The sequence below is a fragment of the Natrix helvetica genome (genome assembly GCF_964273705.1).
Source record: "Natrix helvetica genome assembly, chromosome: Z".
Lineage (NCBI taxonomy): Eukaryota > Metazoa > Chordata > Lepidosauria > Squamata > Natricidae > Natrix > Natrix helvetica.
In genome coordinates this window covers 40,785,328-40,807,892 of record NC_138554.1, presented here as the reverse complement: position 1 = coordinate 40,807,892, position 22,565 = coordinate 40,785,328, and positions in this window count along the sequence as shown.

Sequence of the window (22,565 nt, the reverse complement as noted above, 5' to 3'; positions counted from 1 at the left end):
AGAACCCTTCATCAATAAGAAAATATTTTCTAACAGAAAATTGGCTGTGTTGGAATATTTCCCCTTATTTTCTCAAGAAACCCCACTAAAATCCGTATGCCCTATCCCCACCGCTATATCTGTGTGTCTATGCAAGTCTTAATCAACGAGTTAGTATTGGCTACTGGTGACTACTAGGACATGCCCTTGTATTTTTATTGGCAAGATTTCAGAGGTAGTTAGCTCTTTCCTCCTCCTTCCTAGGACTGAGGGAGAATGACTAGCTCAAGGTCACCCAGTTGGTTTCATGCCTAAGGTCTCCTAGTTTCTAGCCTGGCGCCTTAATCATTACACCACATTTCTTCTCCACTGAGCCGTAAGGATCCACAGAACATAATTTGAAAAACTCTGGCTTAGATGCTATTTTTGCCAAAGAAGTGCAACCAGTAACGATTACTAACATCAAAAGAGAACATTCTAGGAGGACTTCAGTTCCTCTGCAAATTAAAAAAAAAGAAGTCAGGTGTGTTTGATGAAGGATGAACATCTATATCAAATGATATTTTTGCTAGTGTTTCTCTAATTTTAAAAAAGATATGTCATTCCTATTTTAAAAAAAAAACCTCACTTGGATTCATTTTTTTCTTTTTTGAGATGGGGTTTTAAATTCCACAATCCATGTTGAGCAGCATCTTAGCATTTGGCATCAGGCTCAGAGTCTTGAGTAACTGCCAAAGTCCAAAAAAAAAAAAAAAAAGACTTCCTAAGACTCCTTATATTTTTCTCCCTTTCAACACAAAATAAGCCTGAACTTTCATTCGGGCCCAAATTTAAGCTCATGGTATTAATGATATAACATCCTGCTGGAGAAGGTGAGCAAACACCAAATCACCCAGTTTTTTTATAGAGCTCTGTAAGGTCCAGATAATTTAATTTAATTTAATTTTCTCTTAAACGAGGCTCAACCCTGCATTTGAAATAGGTTGTTTTCCATGGAGTCCCTCTTGCGTCAGTGGGATTACACCTAGTAACATTTTGGTATCAGGATAGGATTGGTGGGGCAGGGAGAAAAGCACAGAATAAATGGTAGTTGGAAATGATTTATTAGGCTATTGTCCCAATCCAATTCCACTGAACAGCAGAAGGATGCACAGATGCTAAAGCATCTGTGGAGCTGCTCAGTGGCAAATGCCAATTGTGCAAAACTGCTGAAATGTACAAGTAACACTTTAAGATCTACATGTGTTACACCACTGGATATGGTCTGTGGTGTTCCAAAATATACAACTACATTCTGAACACATCTGAGCGAAGCACCTGGTGCAAATCAGAGTATATGAATAGTGCAAAGAAAAAAAATCAGAAATCAGAAGAGAATCAGATCATTCTCAAAATAAAATTTGATATGCAACACATTTAACACAAAAACAGCCAGATTAAACTTTGCTTAATAAAGATGCTGCAAGGGCAATTTGATGTCTATGCTTTGAATTACCACTCCTGGAAGGAAGAAGCTTTATCACAATCTTTATAATTTGACAGAATCAGCCTCTATCTTGAGAGAAGAAACTATCTTAGTCAGAATATGAACTTTGAAGATCAACAAGAAGGGCTAGCTATAATGATTGCAAAACATTGCAACAAGGCCTTACGCACCATTGTGTGTCAGTGGGACAAAAACCATCAATCATCTATTGGAACTTATGGAGGACCCAAAGCTGTATTCACTTTAGCATGCACTGCACACATACACCAAATATATATATGAGGTAGAAGTGGGTTACTCCCGGTTTAGCCCGGATCAGACAAAACAGTAGCGGCAGTGGTGGGAGGTTCCGCCTACCTGCTTGGATGCTTTTGTGCATATGCAGAAGCATTGCATGCGTGCACGCACATGCGCAGGAGCAAACCAGTAGTAAAAACAATGGAAAACCACCACTGATATGAGGGACCTAAAACTGATTATTACCTTTCACGACCATTACATTTCTCACTTTGAATAGAGTTAGTAAATATTATGTACAGGGACATAATGTTTATATAAACCTGCACCTAAAGCTAATCACAAATTGCTCTAATCCATGGGTATCAAACTCGTAGCATCACGTTGCTGTCACATGACGTTTCACAATATTTTTTCCCTTAGCGGAGCTGGGATGGGTGTGGCATGAATGTGACACATCTGGCCTGTGGGCCGCCAGTTTGACACCCCTGCGTCTAGTCTATACTATTTATCTCTTTGACTGAGATGCATAGTTGCCTTTGAGATAAACATTCATTCAACTCATAATCATCATCTTTGTGTGATGTACAATAATACATGAAAAGAATTACAGATAAAGAATAAGCTTCGGTTCAGTTCCTCCTAAATAAGAGAAAATAAACCTGAGTTCTCCCATATAGTCTATCCATCCAACATGCTGCAACATTAATGACTTCCTACATTTTGAAAATCTTATGATGTGAATCCCAATTGTGTGTTACTGGGGGAAATGTTTTGTCCTCTGCCTTAATACCCCCTTCAACTGGGAACTGGGGACAACAAAAGCCCTAACCACCTATGAAGCAAGGGCAGGGCAGAGGAAATCCAACAAATATTTGGTGATCAATAGCACTGTGCAACAAAATGCAAAAGAAAAGGTCTCCTCACTTTATCTTAAAGTTGGAATTATATTACACTGAGAGTTGGGGGTTGATAGGTCTTTAGAAAAATTAATAAGCCAGCTTTCAAAAAAAAAAAAAATCAAGGGGAAGCTGAAGCGGGGAAGCTGGTTTCCAAAATTGAAAATGTCAGAGCTTGATGGTCTCTCCAGCTTTCTGATCACATCAGGAGGAAAGACTGTATTTATTCCCATTTACAGAAGATGCTTCCTGCTCATTTGCTAATAAATAGATTCCCTTGTCTCACCGAGAAAGGGGGGGGAGAAAGTCCTCTAATTTAAATTTAATGAGCCTCTAAAGCTAGAGCCTCCAATAACCTTTGCTCCAGCTTATCCAGAAAAGCAGCCGCTTAGAACAAACACCTAAGTCAAATCTACCATGCTTAGCTGTTAACAGGGAAAGAGAGCTAGCACAGCTGCCCACGCTCACTGCAACCATCTGCCTGGCTGAACTCCTTATAAAGGACAAGGAAAAAGAACAAAAACCAAAAATAACTGGGAGACCAAAGGGGAATATGTTTGTGTACAAGTGGGGAAAAAAACAGTAATTATGTGAAATGGAAAATTGGGGTTCACTTCTTTAAGATCTCGTACTTCTATATTCACAGCATTAAAGAATCAGCTTCTACTCTTCATGTCTGCATCCGACTAAAGAGGAAGACCACATCTGATCAAATCAGAGTGCTCCAGAGTGATTAAAAAAAAACACACTTTCAAGGTGCTCAGCCCAATGGGGATGAATTAAATTACTTAGAATTGGTATGGCATACAATTAGGTAGAGCTGCCAACCCAAAGAGGTAAACAGAAAAAAAATGTAAGACCACCATGACCAAGACAACATGTCTACTTTGCCTAATACTTTTTGATTCAGGAGCGGGTATCTTATTTTAATCTGGGATTTGCATTTTCAATTTCTTTCTTGCCTAGAAGATGCAAGGAGCTTGTCAGATAAGGAAGTGAGACCACGAGAGTAGGGATGAAATTTTTCAGCCCAGTTTTGAGCAGCATAAATCAAGGGTGAAGAACCTATAGTCCTGCAAATATTGATGAATTGCTATTCCTAGTAGCCAGTCAGCATGGCTAACAATGAAGGATGCTAAAAGTTCAGCATTATCAGCTCAACAACACTAAAAACATTGTTCCCTAATCTTTGTTCGGTTCCAGCTGACACAGTTCTACATGGTGCAAAAATACTTGTTATCCTTTGGCAAATTTAACTGCTTGCTTTCTATTTATGTATAGCTGTTATGCATTCAAATAAGAAAACAATATAGCTATGAAAAACTTCGGATAACACTCAGCCTCAACTGGTACTTTGTAACAGTAACTTTGTTTCTGCTTGTGACACCTTCCAATTTTTCCCTGTATCCTTTCTAATCTTGTTACTGGATTTTTCCCACTCTTCCTTGAAGAGCTCTTCTTGCTCAAAAATATTCTGACGTCTTCTTGCATGCAGAGTCTGTCAACCATGTCCAAATCTGGGAACTCTGAAAGCTATTCCCAAACAATTATTTTTCTTTCCTGTAAAAATTCTATGGTTAATTTGAAGACATGTTTTGGATTGTTGCCTTGCTGAAATATCCAATCTTTTTTTTTCATTTTCAAGTATTTGCTTGAAGATTGTGATAAAATATTTCCAAAATTACATGAAAACTGGTCAGAACTGCAAAGCAGAACCCATAGAGTAATGCAAGTGAGCTTCTGAAAAGTTTGGCTGGTGTTGGAATATGCTGTACGCAATTGCACAAATACTGTTTGTACAATTCTGCTTGGGTGAATCGTTATCAGAAAGAAATATTTTCTCTGACTTCATGAGAAATGTGACTGTCTAAAATATGCAAAGAAAAAATTCAAAACACTTGAAACAGTTTGTTGAAGAAATCCTTTGAACATATAGAACAAAAATGGAACTGCTCAGCCTCAACGGTAGAAGTTATATTTGGGGGGGGGGGGGAAAGGTGATGCATTTGAAGAAAAGAAATCTTGCCAGTTGTTAAGCATAGGGGTGGCTCTATTATGCTTTGGGTTTATGTGACAGCCTGTGGCACAGGAGATATTGGGTGGGTGGAAAGAAAAATGTGTTCAACTAAATATCAACATAACTTTGAAACTAATGTTCCAGAGTTAGGGAAGAAACTGAAATAGAAAAGAGAGTGGATATTTCACTAAAACAGTGATCCAAAACATGCCTGCAAATCAACCATGAAGTACTTGTAGAATATTCCAGCCTGAATATTATTGAAATTCTGGAATGATCTCAAACTTGCAGTGCATGCAGGAAAAACTACAAAAATTGAAAAATAAGATTAGAAAAGGTTTTAGCTGGTTACAGGAAATGTTGGAAGCTGTTAATTTTGCCAAAAAAAGGTATTACAAAGTATTGACTGAAAAGATTCCAAACTTTTGCATCTGCTATATTCACTCATTTCTTATTATGGATATGTAAACAACTGCACATAAATAATAAATATGCATTTGTATTTGCAAAATAATGTCACTTTATCATCTGGTGGTTGTGCTAGCTATTGTTCATACATAGATTCACTGAAACATATTGTACAATTTGACAGGGGGAGCCTAAAAGTTTACATATAACTACATAAGCTTTCTGTCATAATTAAACTAAATATAAACTTAACTTAGCGGAGTGAGATTTTCAAGAATATTTTTCTATAAAGCCAAGTGGTAGAAGATAGATTTCTGAATGTTAATAGTTTCAACATCCCCCAGCTAGCATGGCCAATGTTTCACAGATGAAATATGTTGTATTCCTATGGCCTTTGCAGAGCCATCATTTCCCCATCTCTGATGAAAAGCTTCCATTGATGAAATGCTATCAGCCCATTCAAGCTTGCAAGTTTAATAAGCTTATTAACCAAGTACAGAGTAACACTAAATAAAGCCCTAGCACTTCCAGGCAACAGTGTTATGATATAATTGCTCAATGTCATGCAATGAATTTTATGAACTAGTAATGTAGATAACCCCACCTATTTCCAATATTCTAATATTTTTTACAATAAATTCATTAAGGAGGAAGAAATATAATGTTATCTATTATTGTTCTGAGTGTTAGTATAGACACAATGGTTCTTGGAATTGGCTACATGGAGGGATATTTTTCCTCATTAGAAGATAAAATCTTTTATATAATACTACCGTATATAATATTTTGCAAGTGAAAATAGACCATCAGAGACATGCAAGATATTTATCCTTTTCTATAATGGAGAGACTCCATCCTCATTGGTGCTGAAACTCCCTCACACTATGGTAGGAGATTTATTTATTTATTTACATTTATTTTATTTGATTTATCATATTTATTTCCTGCCCATCTCTTGGCTCAGGTGACTTAATGCTCAGCTCCCAATATTATACAGTCCTTGACTTGCAACCACTCACTTTGTAACTTGAAAAAAAGGACTTCTGTCCTGGTTCCAAAGTTCCAATGGTCAGGGATCCATCCAGCAGTCACATGAGCACACATTGAGCACTTGACTTCACAACTGCATTTACGGCTGCTTGTGATGTCATGCTGTCACATGACTGCATTTTGTGGTGATTTTGCCATCAAAAACTGGCACTTATTTCTTGTTTTTGGCAAAACTATGTCATAGGTAACAATGGGTTCACTGAACAATTTCTATATTTGCATTTATGACTATAGTGTTCGCAGCTTTGACCATAATGATCACGGAAAAAAACATCATGAAATTGGGTAGACTCCATTTATGGTCATACAACTAACAATTGTAAATGAAATCACTATGTGCAGCTGTTCTGGGGGCTGGGAAGAAATTTGAGGTATGAGGTTGTGTAATTGGGCCTTCTGATCTGTCAAAGGACTGCAAGAGGACATATGATGACATGACATAATCACCAAAAGGGATTTTTTTTCAGTCTGTGTTTGGATATTATTATTATTTTTCCTTTAAGGGTGGGAATTGGAAAAGGAGACTTTGGTGAGGTAAATACTGTACCTCCTGAGCTCACTCTTAATACCCTTGCCCCCCACCCCCCAAATGATCCCATGAGGCACTTATTTCAGGTTGCAGTTTTATTGGTTTTTTCCCTGGCTTTTAAGAGAGTTTTTAAAGAGTGCTTTGCTTCCCAGAGATCTCCCGCTCACTTCTGAAATCTTGAGGGAAAAACACAATTGCCACAACAAAAACAAGGCTTCCATTGACCTGGAAAATAGCAATTTAGGGATTTGGGGGGAGCAGGGAATAGGAGTGATCTGAGGGAAGGAAAAAAAAAACTATGCAGCTGAAATGTGGACATTTTACCACCAAACTTCAGTAGTGCAAACTCAAGGACCTAGGGAGCTATCTGGAGATCTGGCACTAAGGATAGTAAGTAGCTTGTGGGTTGCCCACTTTTATGCTACTTGGATCTTTTCCTCTTTAATAGAAGTTTCTGCAATAGGGAAAAGACAGAGAAAGCAATGTCAAAATATTTGCTAGTAGAAGAGAGTATCTTATCTCCTCCATCATTGAAGTTGTATGATTGAGGCTGGGCAATGGCATGATAAGATTTCTAATCCGGAAATAATCCACCTGTAGTAATTATTTGATCCTATTACAATAGTGTGTTGTGTTGTGCACTTGTTTCTAAAGCAAGGCATGTTAATAAGGTTACCATAGTAGCATGGTTTAAATTTTCATAGCAGCAATTTGAGGGAAAGGGGTAAAAGAAATCTATGCCATATTATCAGTTTTATTTTATTTATATTGATTTTTGCTCAGATTTCTCAAAAAAATCTTTAATAAGGCAGTTTACAATAGCAATTCTGTAGTAAATTAAGCAAAGTGCACAATACAACAGAAGTAAATAATAGATTAATTATGATTATGTACCACGACTCATCTCCTAACATCCACATAAATAAGATTTTCTCTGTGATGTCCTACTCCTAACCTGGTCCTTCGGTTTATTCATTCTCATTATAATTTAGTCCATTGCCTTGCTGTAGGTCATTCTCTTCTTCTCTTTCCTTTCATCTTTCCCAGCATTAGAACATTCTCCAGAGAGCTGGATTTTCACATAATATGTCCACAGCAGGATCATTTGGGCCTGCTCAATTGGGCCTCAAGTGAAAAATCTGGGTTGATTTGTTCAGTGGTCCATTTGTTTGTTTTCTTGCTGTCCACAATATCCCCAGGAATCTTCACCAATACCAATGCTCCAAAGATGAGCATTCATTCTATCCAGCTGCTTTAAAAGGTTCACTTTCATAGACTGCCACTGAAAATACCATTGCTTACAGTGTTCTGATCTTTGTAGGTGGAGACTTATTACAGTATCTGAATAATTTTCCCAAGATCTTTCTGGCTGCTCAAGCAAGTGCTAGTCTCTGGTATATGTCTTGACTACTTATTCCTTTAATGTTGATGATTGATCTTAAAAGCCAGAAAATATCCAACATTTTGATATCTTCATTGTCAGTTCTAAAATTAGTTGTTATATCTGTTATTGTGCGTTTGGTTTTCCTTATATTTAATTTTAGTCCCATTTTTAATTGGACATCTTGATTTTTATTCTTAGTTTTACTAGATTATATATTTTAGAATCCGGAATGTTATATTAATACATAGCCTGTTCATTTTATATTTAATTTTCTCTGATTTTCCTCTTAAGAGCATTCTTCACCCCCAAGTGACCAGTAGCACCACCATCATCATAGATTTATGATTACTTAAAAACAACAGCAGCAACAACAAAACGTGGTGAAAGAGAGGACCAGCCTGCCAGTTTTCTTTGAGGTAAAAATTATCCCCTGTAGATCAACAAGATGGGAGAAGGAATTTCAATGTCTGGATTTCAATTCCCAGCATTCTCCAGCCATGCTGAAGCCCTCACATCTTAAAGTTGCTGAGATTGAAAAACACTGTCCTGGAATTCTAATGCTGAAAAATTCTGTGCACTATGTGTACACGTGCAAAATTATTTTAAAAATAAGGTAACACCATGATGAACAGGAAGAGCAGGAGACAATAGGAGCCTTCATTTTGAATATACCTTCATAGAAGAGACACTGGGAAGCAAAGTCTGCCTTCATTGTGACCTGTTCATTGTGAGCTATTTAGGGCCATCTGGCTCTCCACAGTTTGGAGGCCAAGTGCTGGCATATTCTGAGTCTTCATCAAAAGCAGCAAATAAACAACTACAAATAAAATAAAAATAAATCTCACAGGGAAAAAAAAAGCAATTATTGGGCAAGCGACTTGCCGAATAAGAAACTACTGCCAAAATAATATGTCATATTGCAGGGGAAAAGTTGAAGAAAAAATTATTCACCTCCACATCTGGGACCCTTTCATTTCTCTTCAAAGGCCAAAGAAGAGCAGGACAGAGGTGGGGGTGCCTGCACAAGTCTCCATGTTGACCAAAAAAAGAGTCATCTCTCACAGAGGGGGAAACTGGATAGCTGCCACCTCACTGCTCTCAGATTCCAATTTTGGCTGGTGCAGTTTGACCCTTCAAGAGTCACTTTCCTGGGGTGATGCAAAAAATAATAAATTCCTGTCGTGTCTCTGACACAGTGGTTTATTTTTGCACTTGTAAATGGAGCTTGAAGATAAGCAACAGCCATGTTGAATACTAGCTCTAAGAGATATGGCCACTGGTTAAGCTGACTGAAGAAAGAATATTTTCTCTTCTTACAGAACACTATTATGAACCGAAAGATATGTATTTTTTCAAAGCAGTTGCATCACACTCTTTACTTCTGAGACATTAAAAGTCTAAAAATGTCCTAATTTCCTTTGAAATGATGCTATTCTAGGCTGGTGGTGTTTCTGTGAGGCAAGAACTTTTATTTCCATGTATTATGCTGGCAGTGGGGAAGAGGAGGGATTCATATAAAGAATAGTTGTTGGAACTGGGTATGTCCAGTCTGATGAAAAGAAGGACTAGGGGAGACAGGACAGCAGTATTCCAATATCTCAGGGGCAGCTACAAGGAAGAGGGAGTCAAACTATTCTCCAAAGCACCTGAGGGTAGAACAAGAAACAATGGGTGGAAACTAATCAAGGAGAGAAGCAACCTAAAACTAAGGAGAAATTTCCTGACAGTTAGAACGATTAATCAGTGGAACAACTTGCCTCCAGAAGTTGTAAAGAAAAGTTGTAAATGCTCTAATATTAACACTCCAAATAGGTCATTTCTCCCCAGCAGTTCTCGTACGATGTTGGCCAAGTCATCGGTGTCTTTTTCCTCTTCCAACACCTTTTTGTTTTTCTATCATAAGCACATTGCTCAGCTAAAACTAAATATTGCTGACATCAAAGTTCAAGTGAATGGCTGGGACTATCAACACCTAACTTAACCCTCCCTCAACCCCAACTTACGCCATAAAGTTGTTATTGTGAAGATAAAATGAAAGCAATCCCCTGTGTGCATCATTTTAGAATTTTCAAAGCAAACATAGACTATGAAGGTAAACTTAGAATTAAAATAATAAACAAATAAATTCTGGAAGCTTCTCTTTATACACACAAATGTACAGGGATTGGGAAATACTTGTAAAGCTTATTACAATATTATATTATTTTTAGACTTCTCTAAAGAGGAAGCAAACAAGGCAATTAAAGTATTGATTCAAAGTCACGTCGAGAGGAACCTACTCCATAACTTAGCCTACAAAATTCACACCATGTTTTCCTTGGTTTTTTCCCTCCACGTTCCCATAGTGGCTAATTCACACAACATTCTCAGTGCAGTAAAAGGCCTAAAAACTACACCTGTACAATTTAAGCTTGATTAATTTTAACCACACAATACCATTTGATTATTTAATTATTAAATGTGTCTTAAGAACCTAGAAAATGATTTAATTCAGTAACCAAGTTAAGTCATTGTGGTGCAACCCCCGACAGTAACACAGAGCAAAAATCTTCTTTTTTAAAAGATAGCAATTAAAAAATGCTGTTCGAGCCAGGGGGAGTGTCTGTCCCTGTTTATCTACTGAGTTATCATTATTGTATTGGAGTTGAAATTAGAAAAAGGTTTTGCCTCCAGCAAACCTAAGCAGATTAATCCACACATAGATATTACAGAACCACCAACTGAGTTTTCTAATGTGTTTCCTTATTGCAGAGATGGATAACCTTCTGTGGCTTGGAGTCTGTATTTACATTTTTGAAAGGAATGGAGATCACATAAGTCTGAGGAAATGGTTACAGCATGAGAAACATCCTCACCAGGATGTTCGGCATTTTTCTGGGTTTCAGAGAGGGACTTTCTGAAGTCTTTTTGTGGCCATTGGTTAGTTTTCTAGCAATTACTTTAGGCAGTTTGGGGGATCTTCCTCCATATAGTTTTCGTAGCATCATTGATGCTATGTAGTCTTTATAGCATCACTGATGTTATATAGCCTTTATAGCATCACAGAGCCATTGTTGAGATTATACAAATCCTGTCTTCATTTCTGTCCTAGCGATACATTGATAGTTGCATGATACTAGACAGTATAACTCTCTGATGAGGAAATGGCTCGTTTTCATGCAACATAGTTAATGTGTCAATAAAGACAATGGGGCAATTTGGAGTTATGCACCCACTAAGTACAACTTAATTGACACATAGGTTGATGCAGCAATAAATCAATGAGGAAAAAGGCAATGTTTGATCAATCAGTAATAATTTAAATAAGAAACATAATTAAGAAATGCTAAGCTTGTTAGTGTTAATTGGACATATTTGGGGGTTTGGGCATATTGTGATAACTTAGTGCAGGGGTGTTAAACTCGATTTCATTGAGGGCCGCATCAGGGTTTTGTTGACCTCAGAGGGACCAGGGTGGGCATGGAGGCGACTGTGGTGGCCTGACACTCTGCCAGCAAAAATGGGCTTCCGAGCTCCATTTTTGGCTGTGACTTCCTCCTGCAACCATCTGCTAGCGAAAATGGAGCTCGGGAGGCCATTTTCACTGGCAGAGATACTGCAGGCTGGTCCTTTGCTGTTTTCAGGATGGCCCTACGGGCCACATCTAAGCACCCTGTGGGTCAAATCCAGCTCACTGGCTTTGAGTCTGACATCCCTGACATAGGCCATTCAATTAGCTTATGGTTTAAAGTAATGTACATATTCAGAACATGGGTTAATGCAGAACTAATGCCGATTCAATCACAGTTTGAGTTTCTCCCTCAAAATGGCAGAGCTCCATGCCATTCTTCTCAGCCCTCATTGCTGGAGTGGGTGGCAAGGTGTCAACATGAGGCTTTGGGGACATAGGTGACACTGTGTCCCCAGCTTCTCGACGGGGGAAGAAGTGGAAAAACATCATCATCATGCAAACAATGTCATTTATATGGTTTGTCCTCGGCACTTCCTACATCATTCCCTTAAAAATTATCTTCTTCATTCATCAAATAAATCACCCAAACCAAAGCCAGGGCTTATAACTCAAATTAAAGTGAGGCAAGAGGGCTATTCACCAAGTGTACAAGTACCCAAGGCACACTCCAAATGCAAACTGTAGCCTGTAATTACTATATAACGAGTTCAACTCAGCATGCTCTTTTCCTCCCACTCCTAATATATTAATAAGAGTCAGCAACACTGAAATGTTGATGGGGAGGAATGTGTGCACTCTCAGTGAAGGAACGGAAGCAAACAAAATCAAGGCTTAATTTGTATATAAGCTATGGGTCCAATATGGAATTCAAAAAGTGTAGCCCAACAGCCTCTAAACATGTGCAGAGTGGATTTTTTTACCATCAGGGAGTAAAGGAAAGCAGCCAGTCAGGCACTAATATATATATTTTTAGGATAATTACCCCAAGCTTGACATACAGAGATACAAATGGGCCCCGTACAATAAGTAGATAAATATAATCAGGTGTATTTTTATTTTAAATTCAAGAATTAACTAATCAGTACAACCACAAGTTATTTTTATATTTTGGTTGCCTTCACATACACACTTTTATTGAATATTTGACCTTAATAAAGAATAAGCAAGGAAAAAAAACTGATAAGTCTCTCAATTTTCAAAGGTCTCTTACTTAAACTTATTTTGGGCTTCCACACTGTGTTTTTTATGAAGAAGCTAAGAAAGCAATGATGACCTTTAGGATTGCTTATGATTTGGTCTCATAGCTCAAGTTTTATGAAATTAGGTATTTGTTACAATACAGGAGGCAGGGGAGGAAAATGTATGAGTGTATATATACATACACACTCTAGGACAGTGGTTCTCAACCTTCCCAATGCCGTGACCTTTTAATACAGTTCCTCATGTTGTGGTGACCCCCAACCATAAAATTGGTGTCTTGGTTCCTAAGACCATCGAAAACATGTGTTTTGCGAAGGTCTTCGGCGACTCCTGTGAGAGGGTCGTTCGACCCCCAAAGGGGTCCCGACCCACAGGTTGAGAACCACTGCTCTAGGAGATTGTGAAAAGGAGAGAATAATTTAGGGGGATTACAAAAAGCCAAAATCATTTAGCAACCATTCAGAATTATGTTACACCTCCCAAAAGATATTTATGACCTAGTTTCAAAGTTCTGATGGCCACTTCTCATGATCATTTGACAGCATTTCAAGCATTCAGCAAACAGCTCACATTTACTTTGTTTTTGGCAAAAGCCCATGTCAAACAATTGGCTCGCTTAATGACTATGGCATATGCCTAATGAACATGGCATGGCATATGTGGAATTTCTTAATGACCACGGATTCTTTAACGACTGTGACATTTGCTTAATGACTGCCACCAAAAAAGATTGTAAAATCAAGTTGATCACAAGTGGCTTCTAGATGGTGTTGAACTTAATTCCTGGCACCCCATTGGAACTGGAATTCTGGAAATTGTGGTTTAATTGCCTGGGGATTTGAGGTGTTGAAGTGCATACATCCCAAAGTTGTCAGGGTTGATCTAACAGATCACAAATGCTCTATTCTTGGTCTATTCTTGTTCCATTCTTCACCCAAAGCCTTAAAAAAAGGAATGAATTAAATAGCAATAGCACTTAGACTTACATACTGCTTCATAGTGATTTACAGCCCTCTCTAAGCGGTTTAGAGAGTCAGCATATTTCCCCCAACAATCTGGGTCCTCATTTGACTGACCTTGGAAGGATGGAAGGATGAGTCAACTTTGAGCCTGGTGAGATTTGAACTGCCAGATTCCAGTCAGCTGGCAGTCAGCAGTAGTTTGCAGTACTGCACTCTAACCAAATGGCTCAAATATCCCAAAGATGCAGCTACAAAGGACAGTTCTTTTTTCCAGGTAATTTGTATTCTTTGAGTCACCCATCTGCTCTACTACAAAAAACTTTCCCATTGCTAAAGAGGGGGGAGCTGAAATAAGGAAGCCTAACTGTAATTTCTGCCTTCTCCTTTCCACCCTAGCAGTGCTCCCCAAACCTTTTCCTTCAGTACTGAAGACTACTTATCAGAAAACACTTTTTACAGTTTGTCAAAAACTCCATTTTTAAACTATCCTGTTGTGATAATTGATTCATATATCATTATCCCCCCCCCCAAAGAAAAACACCCCAAAACAAACAAATCCTACTTTTACCCATTTTAGCCAATTTTAGAAAGCATGGAGTTAAATAGAAAAATGGTTAATTATTTCTTTAAGATATGCATATGAATGTCAAAGAGCCATTATAAATCTGGAATTATAATTGCTACAATTTTTTTCTGAATGAAGACTGAGGGAATTAATGGAGAAGAGAAGGGCAATGACAGATTTTGGATTGTTGAATAGACTATTTCTTGGTAATATTGAGAACAGATCTTTAAAAAAATGAATATGCTCAAAGAGAAAAGAGGTGAAAAAACTAAAGCAAAAGTAGAAGAACTATATGAAGACTAAGTAAGAACCATGAATTTATTATTTATTTATTTACCAGATTTATTTGCCACCCATTTTGTTTTGAAGAGACTGAGCAGCTTACAGCGTTAAAAGCATTAAAACCATAAAAAATGAGTATTCTTCAAATGATAAAGTTACTGAGTTACAATCAAAGATAGAATTATAGTTTAAAAATGTGGAGGGAAAGAGCAGGATGTGCAGGGGGAGGCAGAGCAATGGTACTTAGACTTATATACCACTTCATAGTGCTTTACAAAACTCTCTGAGCAGTTTACAGAGTGTATTGCCTCGAACAAGATATTAGAAGACCAATAGCTTAATCTCACAACAAAATGAAGGGAAGTGGACATAGAGAAGAAGGACCTGGAGGCTGTTTGGACAAAGCGAGAAAATATGTTCTACAATAAGAATGTTGTGAAAATGAGCAGATTTATGCTAATGGAATGAATGAAAAAGAAGAGTTCATGAAATGAGGAAATGAAAGGCAATATGAATGAAGAAATAATGCAAATAAGAGAATGCTGCAAAAATGAGGATGAAAGGTATTTTATAATATGTGTAAATAGAAAAAGGTACAGACCTGTATACAGTGGACCATTTGCACTTGATCAAACATCCACAGTGGTTCATGTCATTTGCACCTTGACATTATGCAAATGCAAATTACATCATTTGTATTGTGTAAGTAGCATAAAAAGATCCAAAACATATAAACTGTTGGTATGATGCAAATGAAATAAAAGGATATAAATGCTATAATTGTGTCTTTTGCATAATGAAATCATTACTTTTGCATTTAATGGTCATTTATAATGGACACACCTTCTTCTAGTTTACTTGTTAAAACAAGGTTTTATTATAGCTGCATAAAATGTAGTCAAAAAGAACAAGAAATTATTATTAATATTAAAAGGGCAGAGAAAATGCAACATATATTTAATGGAAATAAAACACTGCTTGGAAATAAGTAAAAAGGTCTAAACAAGAAGTCTTCAGCAGAGAGAATAAAATTAAAAACAATAACAAATTATTTGGGGTGAAACTGAAAGGAGAATTCTAAAAAAAAAACCATTTGAATTGGAATTACTGTCATACATCAAAATATAATTGCCCAAGGGGGAAAAACAGCAAATAAATAATACTCTGATTATTTTGAAGAATGGTAAGGCTGTGGATATAGATAGTATAACTGGAGAATATTAAAATATAGATGTATCTTGCTTATGGCTGCATGACTTTCCAAAATGTTTCTGAAGATTAGTGGTATGCATGAAATGATACATATGTTTATTCCATGCATGGAACACATATATAGGGATTCAGAATCATTTTAGAATATAGTCATTTCCAACTGAAGTCACAATTCAGCCAAAGAAACATTTGGGAAGATTTCTCCAGACAGGATTCATCCTCTGCCAATCTTAGTTGTTAATACCATTCCCACTCCTTCAGGGATGTCTAGCTTGCCATGTCCTCACCAAAAGTATTACAATCAAGAGTATAGAGATGGATTTGAAAAGGGAATTCAATGTCTCTGGAAAATGTCAACTTACCTGGATAGGCAGCAAAGAGTGAGGACAAAACTCAAGATTACCCACTTTGATTGTCTATATAGCATAAGAAAGGAGAGAAAGAATCCCTGGCAGATCGTCAAGGTTTTATTATTATAACCTAAAATAATAATCAAGTTTCAGTAATTCATACCATGCCTATTTCCTGATATGGTTCACCTCAAAGGATTTACATGTGGTATAACTAAATTTAAGATTTGCTTTTTTGTTTTCTCATCTCATGTATTTAATGATTTTGGGAGATCAGCTTCTAGAATATTTTTAGTTAAATTCCTTCATCTTCCACCCACACAATATTTCCTATGCTCCTGCCTACCACACAATATCAAAGCATTATAGAGTCACCTGTATGCTTAACAGCCAGCAAGATATCCTTTTATTCAAGTCTTCAACATTTTTGCCTCAAAATTTATCTTGAATAGTTGGAGCCTAAAACTTTGATTTTTGTCCCATCAATTCAAAGTATTTCATTGTTCCCAAATGTTTCACGTTTATTCTTTCTCCACATACTTTAGACAGTCACTTTTCTCATGAGGTTGGAAAAAAGATCTTTTCCTGACAATTCTCCAGAGCAGAATTATTATTGTATAAGCAGCTCTGTTTTTATATTTATAGTGTGCAGAATTACTCTGGGTTTTCAGGTCATTTGGAATGATCTAATTTGGAGATCTGACCAATTTTCACAGCCATTCTGAGAGATATTTTCTTGGTCTTCACTTTAATGTCCAACAATCAGTGAAGAAATTGACGTTGATATTGGATTGGTTGGATATTTTAACAAAACAGTGATCTAAAATATACTTCCAAAACAACCCACAATCCTTATAAGATAAACATTATGGAATTGTTTTTATTGTTCCTAGACTTCAATATTATTGATCTCCTGTAAGAAAACACAAGATCTAAGAAGATTCCTGAGCTAGAAGAATTCTGCTAGAAGAAAAAAATTCAATAACAAGTTTTAGCAGGCTTCAGCTAGTTCCAGGAAATCCATATAGTTCTCGACTTACTTTGATTTATTTAGTGGCCGTTCAAAGATAGAACAGCCACTTATGACATTTTTCACGCTTACAACTGTGGCAGCATCCTCATGACCAAGTGATCAAAATTTCAATCCTTGGTAACTGATGCATATTCATGATGGTTGCAGTGTCCCTGGGGTCATGGCGTCATCTTTTGCAACCTCCTGACAAGCAAACCCAGAACTAACTTAATAACTGCAGTGATTTACTTAACTTTGGCAAGAAAGATCATAAAATGGGGCAAAACTCACTTAACAAATGCCTCACTTATCAACATAAATTTTGGGGCTCAATTGTGGTCATAAGTCAAGGGCTACCTGTATTTGGAAGCTGTTATACCTGCCAAAGGAGATATTTCAAAGTATTGACTGAAAATGAGTCCGAACAGTTTATAAATGATTACACATAAATAAGTATATACGTTCACATTTGTAGAAAGATGTTTAACTTTCTGCCATTGTGGGCTGTGTCAGTATTTGTTCTCTTAGGAATTCATTGAAACAAACAAGTTTACCAGAAGTGTCCACATTTTGCATAGAACGATTACGTTCATTTTGGCTGAAGGAAAATTAGATACAGGAAATATTCAAAACATGGTTATGCTAAATTTCCCGGGCCATATTGATCCAGAACACAAATCCTCACTTTAGGGTGGGATTATTCTGAAATGCCTTTCACAAAACCAGATAAAATTAAAAAGAAAAGGTCAGGAAGTAGTAGCAATGATTATCTATCTGAGCCAGATATAAAGCCAAGCTGCCTTTGTTGCTGCTGTTTGTTTTGTTTAGTTTGTTAAACCATTTCAGCAGCTTCAGAGATTCATTCCTTGGCACATCCTTCCTCACTGGCTGAGTTATCTCTACTTACCTTTTCAGCAATCAAGCCTTCTGCTCCTAGCCTCCATTATGGTAAACACAGTATCTTAATTAAAGGACTTGGCTGGCTTGCACAACTCAAACAGATGGAGTCTTAATTTAATTAGTATACTTTAATTACCTATGATAATAAGACCTCCACCTGTGTCCAGGCCTCCCCTGTCCCCTAATTTTCCTTAAAATCAGCTATCATAAGCAAGTGATCTCATCAGCAATAAACTGTAAAACTGTTGTTAAAATGTTTAAAGGAGGCCTCCTGCAGGCAACAGCTTTTTCTAGCATGGCATCTTCCCAGCTGCGGTTTTCAAAAGGTGATGGGAATTGTAGTCCAACGCTACTGTGGATGCAGATTTCAAACTACTTCTTTCTTACAGAAGAAAAAAAATGCTTTTGCCCAAAGAATGTACATTCTGAATTTAAAAGGAAGAAAGAGAACTAATGGAAGAAGCAAAACAAGGTGTAAATACAATTATCTCTTGAATAGATTGATTTGTGGCAAAGGCTTCCTCATTATTAATTTCCAGTTCCAGCAACAAATTATTGCTTCAGTTTCTTATTCCTTAAATTCTATGCTCCATCTTCCAATCCCTCTGTATTTTATATCTCCCAAGGATGCCTGCTTTCCATTGGAGTATTTTGAGAAAGATAACTTTCCAAAGATTTCCCCCCCCCCCTTAACTTTTAATAAACCTTGAACTTCTGAAATGTTGTTATCTTATTTTTTTTTACCCCTCCTCCCATATCAGCACTCTTCTCCCATAATCAGAAACAGAAGGCATTACCAATCTGAGAAGTTTGCCAAGCAATGTGAAACTATTTTATTAAGGTAAAATTACTTCCCCTCCTTCATTTTTATTTTCCTTATAATTGTGTGAAACATTCAAGATGCAATGGCACCCATCTGTCCTCTGCACGTCTAATAACTTGAAGTTTAGAAAGAGACCAGCAAGTACAGGGCAAATGAAATCTGAAATGATCCAGTTTTAGCCAAGGTCTGTGAATCAATACAGGTAGTCTCCATTGAGCAACTGCCTCATACAGCAACCATTTGCAATTACAATGGTGAAAAAGCAACTTTGCAACCAATCGTCATATTTACAACCTTTGAAGGTTTGCAAAGCAAAAGAAAGCCAAAGTAATAATATTATAATTTTTAACACAACTATAGTTTTATTTAGCAACTGCTTCACTTAATGATTGAGATGCCAGTCCCAGTTATGGTCACAGTGAGAATCAGCTGCATTTCATTGTGCCTTGATGCAAATTGCTATGGCTATCACAGCCCTTTAGGACTGGAGAGAGATGACTACCAGTCCTATTCTAGCCACAAAGGTTCCCGTTTGGTCTTAGGCAATGGTGGGATTCAAATAATTTAACAACCGGTTCTCTGCCCTACTGACCAACTGGGTAGGCGGGGCTCGGTGGTCATGTGACTGGATGGGTGTGGCCAACTGAACATCACTCATGTCAATGAACGCTTTGCCTTAGCTGTTATAATGTAATAAGGGTTAACCGGAGAGGCAGTTTCTGTAGGCAGGCCAATAAAGATTAGGCTAGAAACAACCCCCGAATGTTTCCTTCCTGCCTTCCTTACAGGATTATCCCTGTAAAGTGGAAAATAACAAAATGAGATTTCTTCCAACAACCGGTTCTCCCAACTGCTTAGAAAATTAACAACTGGTTCTCCCAAATAGGTGCGAACTGACTGAATCCCACCACTGGCTTAGGCTAGTTTCTCCTCTCTGCTTAATACAGATAGTCCTCAATGTACAATATTTTGCTTAGCGACCATTCAAGGTTATGACTGCATTGAAAAAAGTGACAACTGGTCTTCACATTTACAATAACCGTAGTATAGCATTCCATTGACCACAGGATTAAAATTCAGGCACTTTCTAACTGGCATGTATTTATGACAATAGCAACACTCCAGGGTCATGTAATCACCATTTGAGACCTCTTTCCAGTTGGTTTCTGACAAGCAAATTCAATGGGGGAAGCTGAATTCACTTAAAGGCCACATGATTCACTTAACAACCATGGCAAAAGAGATCATAAAATCAGGCACAACCCACTTAACAACTGTCTTGTTTAATAATGGAATTCCTGGTCCCAATTTCTGGTCCTATTAGCTGAGGACTATTTGTATACAAAAGGCCAAAGGGATGCTGCAAAGATAATATGGGCATAGAAACATGAATGCTACTTTGAGCTCCATGAAGTTCATTAACTTTCATTGACTTTCAGTCAATGGCTCCTGCAGCCTAATTTTCCAGGTGAACAGTAGCAATTACGCTGAAGGAGAAGTAGAACGGTTAATCTTAAGGGAAATACTAATCCAGAAAGCAAATAATGATATTAAATAAACCAGAAAAAACAAAATGGAAGCCAAGTAATCTTGTTCTTTGTTTTGTATTGCAAATTGCCTTCAACCAGCCTTAATAGGCTTCATTATTTCTTTCTGATCCAGAAGTAATATATATATAATAAAATAATAATAGAATAGAATGCAATGGAATAGGAATGGAGTTGAATATAGTGGAATAGGAGTGGAATAGGAATAGAGTAGAGTAGAAGAATTGGAAGGAAGCTTGGAGGTATTCTAGTCCAGCCCCTTGCTTAGGCAGCAAACTCTATACCATTTCAGAGAAACAGTTATGCAATGTCTTTTTAAAAACATCCAGTGTTGGAGCATTCACAACTTCTGGAGGCAATTTGTCAGCTTGAAGTAGTTGTGTCATAATTCACTTCATACTTTAAGCATTGAAATATGTCTTAAATTGCCATAAGATTTAAGAGACCCATTTTGCCCATCATATTCCACGTACCCCCAATTGCAAAAAAAAAAAAAATCTGAAAAATTGGATTGATTAATTTAATTAATTAATTAATTTGAGGGTGGGTGCCCAACATAGAGATCTGTGAAGACCATGCAGTTTGGGGGTCACATCTTAAGATACTTTTGTCCCAATCATCAGATGGTAGGATGGAAGGCCAGGATTAGCCAGAGATTCCTCTGAGGAAAGGCTTTTCCCAGTTCTTGTTTCTTTCCCATGCTTCCTGCAGGATGATGAGACTAAGGATAAAAAAAACAGAGAAAGTGGGTGATAGTGAAAAGAGAGGTTTGGGGGGAGGGGGCTGGCACTGCCTGAGCTGTCTTGCTTTTGAACTTTCCATAATTAAGCCAAGTTGTCTCCTCCGTTCTGGAGAGACATCTTTTCAAGTCACATAAAAACCACAGAGAGCGCAACAGGGTGAAGCTTATTAAGGATCATTTCGACCTGTATTTGGGCAAACGTGCCCTGGAAGCATCAACAAAAGGAGCTATCCAGTGGCAGCTGCAGTAATCTTGGGGGTGGAAGGGGGGAGAATATATATCTGTCAGCCGCAAAGACCACCAAGTTATTCTCCAGAAGTCATTCAGCAACCCAACAGATGGTTAGGCCTCTCTGCTGCCACCAGGGGATTGAGGCTATAATAAAGTAATGAACAGCATACAAATGAAGGGTGTTATGTGTGTGCGCGTGTGTGTGTTTTGTTTGTGTGTGTGTGATGTATGTATGTGCGTGTATAAGTGAAGCCTTTTCCAATCATTCAGCAATCATCACTATGGCAATTTTTTTTCTTTCTGGCCAGAGCAGCTCCTTTTGAGAGAATCCAACCCATCTGTCAGAGATAGGGGTCTCATTCAACAATAGCCATCATGCCAGCCCTGATCAAATGCCACATACAATCCAACACGTGACATGCTATTTTCTATTAAGCCTGTGTACTCTTCGCTGGGGAAAACTTTTCCAGAATGCCAAAGAGCCGTGCCAAAGATCACAGAGAGCTATCTACAAAAAGAGGAATTTTTTCTCTCTCTACTTAAGAACATCCATTGTGGAACATCTCCAAATAGGTCTCTTTTGGACAGTGCTGACTGGGCAATGGGAGTTTCAATCACCTGTATTAAGAGTAAGAAAGGCTAATATACAATGACTGGCAGCAATTTTAATGTTGTAGGCAATGGCCTTGTTGAAAAAATCAGGTAGTAAATCTGGAAAGTTTTGCATCGTTTCACAAAATTATGATCCTTCTCACCAATAATGACCTCCTAGTGTGTTATGGGCACAGAGATATTAATTATGGCGTGCCTGACAACGAGGGAATTTTATTTTCTCTTAGTAGAGAAAAGGCAAAAATCCAGTACCGCCACCACAAGCTATTATTAGGAAGGGAGTCTCTGCAATGCTTTTGAATCCAATATGTCTGAGTTGAGAAATAGGTAGTAGCCAGCCTTGGAGAAGAGGGCAGGCAGGTCAAAATACCATCTGCAACAGCCAAGCATAGTCTGTTTCGCACAGAACCTTTTCCCAACCTATACTGGCACAAATATATAAATACACTTCACTATTTACCTTTCCAAATCTTCTCTACTAGAACAAAAGCAGCTCTGTTGCCTTTTGTAAATATGCAGACGAATCGGAGCTGAACCAAACAGCTTTCAGACATTTGGCAGCTTGGAGTAGAAATAGCAGCAAAACTCCATCTATTGGAGTCCATTGTCTCTTCCTCTCCTTCCCTCCCAGGTATTATAAGGCCTCCTGCAAATCTGCTCATACAAAAACATAAGTCACAGCACTGA